We start from the raw sequence: 9,551 nt of genomic DNA, 5'->3' as shown, positions 1-9,551 counted from the left end.
CTTGGCTGTCCTGGACTCGCTTTGTAGACCAGGCTGGCCTCGAACTCACATTGATCTGCTTGCCTCTGCCTCCTGAGGGCTGGGATTACAGGTGTGCACCACCATGCCTCACTAGGGAGTATTTTCTTTCTTTTTCTTTTTTCTTTTCTTTCTTTCTTTTTGTGTTTTGTTTTGTTTTGTTTTTTGTTGTTGTTGTTTTTCTAGACCTGGTTTCTCTGTGTAGCCTTGACTATCCTGGACTCACTTTGTAGACCAGGCTGGCCTTGAACTCACAGGGATCCACCTGCCTCCCTAGTGCTGGGATTAAAAGCGTGTGCCACCACACCCAACGTGAGTATTTTCTTAAGGTTCTTTCTTTCCAACTGACTCTAGCTTGTGCCAAGCTGACATAAAACTAGCCAGCACACCTGAGATCACAGCGTAACATAAACTGGGTACAAAGTAGAGGCAAAAGGATCCGAAGTTCAAGATTAAGCCAATCAGGGATTCAAGAGTCCCTGTAAACAAGTGAAAGAAGGAAAGGAAGGAGTGAAGGTAAAGAGGAAGGAAGCCTGGGAGAGTAGACAGATATTGGTCCTTGAGGGCAGTGTGTGTGTGTGTGTGTGTGTGTGTGTGTGTTGTAAGATTGAGACCTTCAAAGAGATCTTTAGTCTATACCCGGAGTCCCCAGCGAGAAATGGAGCACGATGTTGATGCAATATACTCAGGAATTTTATTGAGGTGACATGTCGGGGTTTGTCCAGCTCTTTCAAGCTGTAGACCTCCAAAAGCAGGAGCAAGTGCTTTATATATATATATATATATATATATATATATATATATATATATATATATATATATATATCTTTTTGCAAAAGCAGAATTTAGCAGGCTAGCAGGGAGGGGTTAGTACGTTTCAGGGGCAGTGGAATATTTTTAGACACAGCTGGCTGTCCTTGGACCCTGGACCCTGAGTCAAGTTGTACTTTTTATTATCTTTAAACATAAGCTAGCTGTCCTTGGGACAAGCTGGACTTCACAAGGGGGCCAAGTAGCTTTCCCTTGTGTCCCAGATACACAGTGATCAGTGATTTGATATTGGTACCTTGGTTCAATATTGATATTGCTTCCTGGAGCCTCCAGTGTGTGTGTGTGTGTGTGTGTGTGTGTGTGTGTGTGTGTGTGTCTGTGTGTGTGTCTGTGTGTGTGTGTGTGTCTGTGTCTGTGTCTGTGTCTGTGTTCATAAATGACTGACTTTCTGAAGGCGCTTCCGTGAGACAGCTCAACTTTATTCAGAGTGAACAAAGAGCCGGGCAATGGTAGCTCACGCCACTAATCCCAGCACTTGGGAGGCAGAGGTAGGTGGATTGCTGTGAGTTCGAGGCCAGCCTGGTCTACAAAACGAGTCCAGAACACCCAACACCCAGGCTATACAGAGAAACTTTGTCTCCAAAAATCCAAAAACAAAACAAAATAAAACAAAAACAGAGTGAAAGAAGATATAGTTCTTAGGGGGTAGGTAGGTGAGGGGTTCCTAGGGTAGGTGTGTACTATTGGCTGGGCCTTAAGGTGTCAAGAATGCTTGACATCCCAGGAATTCCAGATGCTAGTCAATTGGATGCTTATCAGGAAACTGCATTTTGGCCAGGGGCTATGAGACCTCCCCGTGGGTAGTGCTTAGAGACACTCTCAAGACACATTCTGACAGAGAGAAAGAAGCCCCATGCTGAGAAAGGGAGTCATCTCTTCTGCACAGAGCTCAGGAGAGCTGTCTGTCCTTGATGGGCTGCAAACCTCAAACAGCAGCGTCTTGCAACAGAGGAAAGGAGGAGGAGGGAGGATCACAAGGGTGAGAGAAAATAAAATTGTATATGCAGCTAGGCGGAGGTGACAGACGCCTTTAATCCCAGCAGAGGCAGAGGCAGGGGGATCTCTGAATTCGAGGCCAACCTGGTCTACAGAGTCAATCCAGGACAGCTACGGCTGTCACACAGAGAAACCCTGTCTTTTTTTTTTTGAGACAAGGTTTCTCCGTGTAGCCTTGACTGTCCTGGACTCACTTTGTAGACCAGGCTGGCCTTGAACTCACAGCCTCCCGAGTGCTGGGATTAAAGGCGTGCGCCACCACGCCCGGCCCGAGAAACCCTGTCTTAAAAAAAAAAAACCAAAAATAAAAACAACAAAACAAGCTGGGCGGTGGTGGCGCACACCTTTAATCCCAGCACTCGGGAGGCAGAGGCAGGCGGATTGCTGTGAGTTCGAGGCCAGCCTGGTCTACAAAGGGAGTCCAGGACAGCCAAGGCTATATAGAGAAACCCTGTCTCAAAAAACCAAAAAACAAAAAACAAAAAACAAAAAACAAAAAACAAAACAAAACAAACAAACAAGAGCATGGTGTTGTTATATAACCCAGGCTGGTCTCAAAGATGAGATCCCCTTTCTTAGGCCTTACAGTTTCAGAGACTACAGGCGGCATTGCCACAGTACCTGATAGTAGCAGGGACTGTTTTGGTTGCCATTTGGATATTTTGTTTTGTTTTGTTTGAGACAGGGTATCAAACAGTGTCAAACTTACAATGTAACTAATTATGACCTGATTTTAAGAAAGAAACTGTTGCCAGGCGGGTGGTGGCGCATGCCTTTTAATCCCAGCACTCAGGAGGCAGAGGCAGGTGGATCACTGAGTTTTAGGCCAGCCTGGTCTACAGAGCGAGATCTAGGAAGGTCAGAGTTACACAGAAAGACCCTGTCTTTAAAAAAAAAAAAAGTCAGGGACTGGGATCTAGCTTATGCCTAGCATGCAGGAGGCCATAGGTTTCACTCCAACACAAAAGGTTGGTGTTGAAAAGGGGAGGGAAGGATAGGGCTTTGGTTTCTTTGTGGGAGTCTCCAGAAGATGCGACTGGATTTACATGGTAGTAGACCATGAACAGGTGAAGCCCAGTCTCTTCATCAGCAACAGCATAATCACCTCCATTGTGCATTGTGCAGGGTGTGGTGGCACACGCCTGTAATCCCAGCACTCGGGAGGCAGAGGCAGACGGACCTCTGTGAGTTCGAGGCCAGCTTGGTCTACAAATCTAGTCCAGGACAGCCAAGGCTACACAGAGAAACCCTGTCTTAAAAAAACAAAAGAAACAAACCAAACCAACTAACCAACCAACCAACCAACCAAAAATAACCTTCATTGTCTCTATTGTGTGTTAAGACAAACTTACAAGGAATAGCTGAAATTTGGGGGAGCAGTGCTAGAGAAAGTCAGCTTTGTCCAAATGTCTACTTTCCAACTTAATGCTAGTAGTGCTAACTAATAAAGCGCCATCTCTATGACACTGCTACACTCACCGCCTTGCCATCCCAATAGAGAGGACAAACCAGGGTGGCATCAATCACACACAGCAGCTTGGAAAGCAGCAAAGCTAATGAATGAGCTAACCTAAAATAATTAACTAACTCCTAGAAAGTCGTCCTACCTACCATATGGCTCACCCTTCAAATAACAGGAATCCGTTTCCTTTTTCTTTCTCTTTAAAACAGAACTTGCCTCGGTTTATTTGTAAAAAACAGCATAGGACACTGGTCATCTATAAATAGTGTATAGGTGGGTGTGTCACACCAGTCCATCTGTCTTCACATAGGCAGAAGCCTTTTCTGTGGGGCCTTCACAGGGGCCTGGGCACCTTTGGGAGCCTGAGCTGGGCCTGAAGCCTGGGCCTTGGCTGGAGCTGCTGGAGCTGTGGCCTCTGCCTTGGTTTGAACCTTGGGCTTTGGTTGGTAGAGCCTATGACCCTTGGCCATGAGGCTTCAAATCTGCTTTCCAGCTTGGCATGAGGGACAAAAGCAAGCCGGCTGAGTTTGCGGCTGGGGCCCTTTGGCATCTTGGGCTTAACAGCCTTAGGCTTCCCAAGGGCTTTAATGGCCTCTGTACATGAACTCATTGACTTTGCATTGTTTGCCTGCATCTTCTTCAGGCCTTTCTGGTCGTGCTTCTTGGCAAAGCACATGTTCCTCGGGAACTTGGGGTCAACCCCATGTCTGCATGGTACCCTGTGGCTTCTTATATTTCCTTTTTTCTTTTTCTTGGTTTTTCGAGACAGGGTTTCTCTATGTAGCCTTGTCTATCCTGGGCTCACATTGTAGAGCAGGCTGGCCTCAAACTCACAGCAATCCACCTGCCTCTCTCTCCAGAGTGCTGGGACTAAAGGCGTGCGCCACCACCGCCTGGCCCAGTTCACTGCTTTTTAACACTGTCAGACTTTTAAAATTTCTATCTTTTTTAGGATTTTGAGACAGAGGCTTTCTATGTATCTCTGGCTGACTTGATACTCATTATGGAGTCCGTACTGGCTTTAGTCTCCTGGCAGTCCTCCTGAGTTGGTCTCCTGAGGCTGGGAATATAGTTGTCAATTACTATGCCAGATTTAAATTTCATTTAAAGCCAGGCATGGTGGTACACGCCTTTAATTCCAGCACTTGGGAGGCAGAGGCAGGTGGATCGTTGTGAGTTCGAGGCCAGCCTGGTCTACAAAGTGAGTCTAGGACAGCCCAGGCTGCACACAGAAACCCTGCCTCAAAAGACAAAACCAAAAACAAAAAATTTCATTTAAGCCCAAAAAAGGTAATGTACTTGTGAAATACTTATAGCTTTTTGTGACCTGATAAATCTTCGTTTTTTTTATTTTGTGTTTTTGAGTCAAGGTCTCACCGTATAGGCCACGCCAGCCTCAAAGCCTCACCTTCCCGAGTGTTGGCTGCAAACTGTTTGAGAAGGGTAGTTTGCAGTATCAGGGATAATACCTAGTACTTTGTGCTTGCTAGGCATGTAGTCTATCACTAAGCTATATTATAGCTCCAGCTTACTTTCATCCTTCTTGTTTAGTTTTGAGACAAAGTCCCCTGCAGAGCCCAGGCAGGCCTAGAATGGGAAATCCTCTTCCCTCTGCTTGTTAATGAGTGCTAGGATTACAGGAGTATGCTACCACACCCAGCTAAAATAGGTATTTGAAAAGCAAATCTGTTTCACAACTATCCTGCAACCAACATTTTTTTAATAATTATTTTTAAATTGCAGTAATACTATTAAAATGTACACAGGAGGTTAGACATTACAGAAGGCTTCACATGCTTTCCTCATGATAACACTCAGAAATGTGGTGTTATCTTGTCCAGCTATGGGTGATGAACCTTTTCTTCAGCCATTTTGCCCAAGGGCAGCCCGGGTCTTCCCTGGCCATAGGGGGACTGTTTCTCCCCACCCCTTCTCCGCCAAGTGCCCTGTTACCCATCTGCTGCTGAGAGATACCAGGTGTGTCTTCCGAGGGATCCAGGACTTCCCTGGACTCGGCTCTGTGAAGATGTGGCCATGCGAGATTGAGTCCTCCAGAGCAAAGCCAGGTCTGTCTGTCTGTTTGTGGATTAACCTCACCAAAACAATTCAAGAATATAGAATTGGCTGGGCATGGTGGCGCACACCTTTAATCCCAGCACTCTGGAGGCAGAGGCAGAGGCAAGTGGATCTTTGTGAGTTCGAGGCCAGCCTGGTCTACAAAGCAAGTCCAGGACAGCCAAGGCTACACAGAGAATTCCTGTCTCTGGGGGAAAAAAGTAGTGAACTGGGGCTGGAGAGATGGCTTTATGGTTAAGAGCAGACAGTGCTTTTCCAGAGGTCCTGAGTTCAGTTCCCAGCAACCACATGATGGTTCACAACCATCTATCATGAGATCTGGTTTCTTCTTCAGTTGTACATGCAGGCAGAACACTGTATATGTATTAAATAAATAAATCTTTAGAAAAAAAAAGTAGTGAGCTGAGCCAGGCATGGTGGCACATACCTTTAATCTCAGCACCAGGGAGGCAAAAGCAAGTGGATCTCTGAGTTCGAGGCCAGCTTGGTCTACATAGTTAGTTCCAGGACAGCCAGGCCTACACAGAGAAACCCTGCCTCAAAAAGGAAAAGGAACAAAAAACCAAACCAAAACAAAACAAAAATGATGGTCTGACATATATCAAATCAGATCTGGAACTCGCTTTGTAGGCCAGGCTGGCCTCGAACTCACAGCAATTCGCCTGCCTCTGCCTCCCTGAGTGCTGGGATTAAAGGTGTGCGCCACCATGCCCGGTTTTCTTCTTTATTTTACTGTGTGTGTGGGTGTATGTCTGTGTGTGTGTGTGTGTGTGTGTGTGTGTGTGTGTGTGTGTGTGTGCATGTCAGAGCATTCAGATTTCCCTGAACCTGGAATCACTGATGATTGTGAGCTGTCTGACATGGGTGCAATGAATTGAACGCTGATCTCCTGGAAGATGCTAATGGACGGTCTCCCCAGCCCTGAGACAGGGTCTCTCTCTATAGCCCTGGCTGGCCTAGAACTCACTTTCTCACCCAAAATGGTCTTGAACTTGAGACAATGCTCCTGCCTCAGCCTTCTTAGTGCTGGAACTACAAGTGTGAAGCACTATCCCTTGCTCATATAGAAGGATTTTAGGAAGCAGCTGGGTGCTTGCACAGTGGGCACCAGTGTCGATCTCACTAGTCAAACAGGACACACTCGTAATTACAGTCACTGCAGAAAGAACTCGGAAAGCTCTTATGTCAGTACCAAACTAAATACTTTTGGTTTGGTTTGGTTTTTTGGAGACAGGGTTTCTCTGTGTAGCCTTGGTTGTCCTGGACTCGCTTTGTAGACCAGGCTGGACTCAAAACTCACAGAGATCCACCTGCCTCTGCCTTCTGTGTGCTGGGATTAAAGGTATGTGCATACACACACACACACACACACACACACACACACACACACACACACACACACACACAAAACAAGAGGCTTTAGAGAAGATTTGGGATTGTTTTGGCTATTCATCAACACTTCTAGGGAGAGACGCTTCAAGGCTTTGGGCTCTGGCTGAGGCTCTGGGTGATCCTAGAGAGAACTGTCCCAGGGAAGGCTTCAAGGCTTTGGGCTCTGGCTGAGCTTTCTGGGCCTCAGCTGCTGTTCCAGGTTCCAGCAACAACCTTGGTTGAATTGCCAGTTTGCTGAGGTCCTGCTGACTACTCCAGGAGAATCGTTCCTCGGAACGGATATCCTTAAGGTTTCATTACTGTGTTCTTTAATCTCCTTTTCCTATTGTTTGGGTTAGTCAGGTTGTAAGGGAGGTATGCTCTGTTAGTGAGTTCATAATAAAGTGTAATTGTTAAGAAAATTGAGCCTACGATGATGTGATATAATCTTTTTCTTTTTTTCCCCTAGACAGGGTCTCTCTGTGTTAGCCTTGGCTCTCCTGGACTCGCTTTGTAGACCAGGCTGGCCTCGAACTCACAGCGATCTGCCTGCCTCTGCCTCCTGAGTGCCAGGATTAAAGGCGTGCACCACCACACTTGGCTGTGATACACTATTCTTGATCCTTATATCTAGCATAAAGCTAAAGCTCTGGGATTCCAGGCATATGCTACCATACCTAATGTATGAATTTTATTCCTTTCTTTTTCCTCTGCCTCCCGAGTGCTGGGATTAAAGGCATGTGCCACTATGCCCGGCAAAAACAAACAAACAAACAAACAAACAAACAAAAAAACCCTTTCAACCTACTTGAGTTTATAGTAATGAGGTAACCCTTGGTGGGCCCCTAGATAGATTCAGGATAGAATAGGGGCTAATTGCTGTAGGAAATATCGTAGTGGTTAGAAAACTGGAACTTTAGGACTAGCATGGTGGTGAATGACCGTAATCCCAGCAGGAAGGTCAGGAGTTCAAAGTCATCCTTGACTACATAATGAGTTTGAAGTTAGCCTGGGGTACATGACATTGTCTCAACATGCCCTCACTCACCCCTAAAAAAAGCAACCAAGACTTTCAGCCTCCACCTCCCAAGGTAGGGGAGAGGGGTTGGAGATTAAGTCAATCACCAATAGCCAGTGATTTCAGTACTCTTACCTACTTACTTATGGGTTTTTGGGTTTTCAAGTCAGGGTTTCTCTGTGTAGCCTTGGCTGTCCTAGACTCGCTTTGTAAACCAGGCTGGCCTCAAACTCACAGTGATACACCCGCCTCTGCTTCCTAGAGTGCTGGGATTACAGGGTACCTACCTATGGAATGGAATTTCTGTGAGCCCTTAGAAAGCTTCTGGTTAGTGAGTATATACCTAAAGGTGCTGGCAGGTGCCCATCCCCACATCTCACCCTTACCTGTCTTCCGCTTAGCTATTCCTGAGTGGTTTCCTTTTACTTTTTTTTGCCAGGTCACTGCAAACTTAGTGGGAACAGCCCTTTGGGTATCACTAATCAGTACCCCCTCCCTCCCAAGGGCCAAGTAGCTTAGTTATATCCAGATGCTACACAGTTATCGGGTCTATTTCACCCACAGCCGCTCCCAGCTGTGATGGTTTGCTTCTTTGGGCAGCATCCTAGAGAGATGTTCAGTATTCACATGGTATCTTTTGTCTCTTCAGTCATGTTCTGAAATACTCTTCACCTTTTTTTTTTCTCTCACGAGGAGATAGAAGGGCAAGCTCCTGGTGGGAGTTTCGGTCCTCGTGGGACAGAGGACCAAGCCCAGAGACAACAGAAACAACTGGCCAATCTGGCCCAGGTATACTAGCTATATAGTTCTAAGGACAGTCTTCTCTGAGGTGTGGTGAGTATCTTTATGTCCCCAAACAGTGTTTGCCCACAGCTATGCGTGTCTCTTTCATGTGCGCCCTCCATTTATTATCTGTAGTGCATCTCAGATTTCCTCAGATCTTCAGCTAAAGAATCCACACCAACACCAATATACCACCAGTCAGCTGACAGAATTGGAAGCCACTTCTGTGCCCATTTCCCCATCTAACACATCTTTCTATGACAACTCCAGCAAGAGTCTATTATGAGGGCAGAGTCGATATTTGTAAAAACAATTTGGAGCCAGGCGGTAGGGCATGCTTGTGATCCCAGTGTTCAGGAGACATACAGGAAGACTGCTGCAAGTTTAAGGCCAGCCTGGTCCATATAGGAAGTTTCAGTCACATAGTCCTTAGAGCAAGGGTTTTGTTTGGTTGGTTTGGTTTTCGTTTTTGGTTTTTCGAGACAGGATTTCTCTGTGTAGCTTTGGCGTCCTGGACTGGCTTTGTAGACCAGGTTGACCTCAAACTCAGAGCAAACCCCTGCCTGTGCCTCCCAGGTGCTGGGCTATCATTCCTGGCTGGGCAAGTTTTTTTTTAAAGATTTATTTATTTATTTATTATGTATACAGTGCTCTACCTGCATGCACACCTGCCCACCAGAAGCGGGCACCAGATCACATTATAGATGGTTGTGAGCCACCATGTGGTTGCTGGGAATTGAACTCAGGACCTCAGTGCTCTTAACCTCTGAACCATCTCTCCAGCCAAAGTTTTTTTTATTGTTGTTGTTGTTGTTGTTTTTGGTTTTTTTGAGACATAGTTTCTCTAGTAGCCTTGGCTGCCCTGTACTTGCTTTGTAGACCAGGCTGGCCTTGAACTCACAGAAATCTGTCTGCCTCTGCCTCCCAAGTGCTGGGGTTAAAAGTGTGTGCCACTAAGTCCATCTGATAGCAAGTATTTTTTAAAAACGTTTGAGG

This window comes from Acomys minous (genome assembly GCF_964271855.1).
Source record: "Acomys minous genome assembly, chromosome: 7".
Taxonomy (NCBI): Eukaryota; Metazoa; Chordata; class Mammalia; order Rodentia; family Muridae; genus Acomys; species Acomys minous.
Note: the sequence above shows the minus strand (reverse complement) of the source record.